General features: G+C 35.7%; 1 pseudogene; it reads right to left on the reverse strand.

Annotated features, from left to right (window-relative positions):
- Window positions 1-210: 210 nt before the first annotated feature.
- LOC114033797 lies at window positions 211-712 on the reverse strand (annotated as a pseudogene).
- Window positions 713-914: the final 202 nt, after the last annotated feature.

Raw genomic sequence — 914 nt, forward strand, 5'->3', positions numbered from 1 at the left:
TGGCACATTTGACTTTCTTGTAAGGACAATTTGTGGTAATAATGAAATACCAACAAATCTCTGCATGAACTTGTGATTTAATTACTTAGGAAACATACAAAAAATGTGTTTTGTAAAATGCCACTTCAATAGAAGAATACTGAAAAGTGTTAACTTCAATTTACTGTATTAAAAATGGTGTTTTCTTGTATCAAGTTTCTTTCATTATTATTATTTAGAACCAGTTTTGCTTAAATGCTTAACCATATCAGCCCAGTTCCAGCCTCATGGAATTTCACCTTTCTGATCTGTCTTGTCTGCCAGCTTCCATTACTGGGTTTTTGAAAGCTGTTCTTCTTTGTCTTTTTTCTTACTTGAGGGAGCAGTATTAGGAGTTTCAACTGAAATAGTATTGTTTACATAGAATTAAAAGGATGATGATTCTCCCTGAACTGTTCTTTATTTTCCTTGGCATATTCAAACAATGTATGTGTCTTTGCAGTTGCAAGATTAATTTTGATTTCATGATATTGTTGAAAAAAAATTCATAGATATGATTGGAGCTGTTTGTGGATATGTTTCAGTCCAAGAAATTTCTATTAAGAAGGCTTTGGGATGACCATTTTCACCAAATATTGAAATAAACTGAACTTAGATCTTGGAAATTTTTAGTGGTATCATAAATAGAATGCAATGCTTCCAGCTCCATCTCCTGGTCCTCCTTGGTGCTCATTGCTCTAGCAGTGAGTCCTCCCTCTGACTGTGCTAGAGGAAGTTGGGGAGGGAGAAGGAGGTAGCTAAGGCAGGGAACAGCACCCAGAGGCCAGAACCTATCCCCTTTCTCACCTTGCTGCACTTCTATCCATAGATGTTTCTATGTATAACTGTACTGCATATGATTTCACATAAATAAAAAAAAAAGTCCTGTCCTCAGG

The sequence above is a fragment of the Vombatus ursinus genome, unplaced genomic scaffold (genome assembly GCF_900497805.2).
Source record: "Vombatus ursinus unplaced genomic scaffold, bare-nosed wombat genome assembly UNPS02007408.1, whole genome shotgun sequence".
In the NCBI taxonomy this organism is placed as follows: Eukaryota; Metazoa; Chordata; class Mammalia; order Diprotodontia; family Vombatidae; genus Vombatus; species Vombatus ursinus.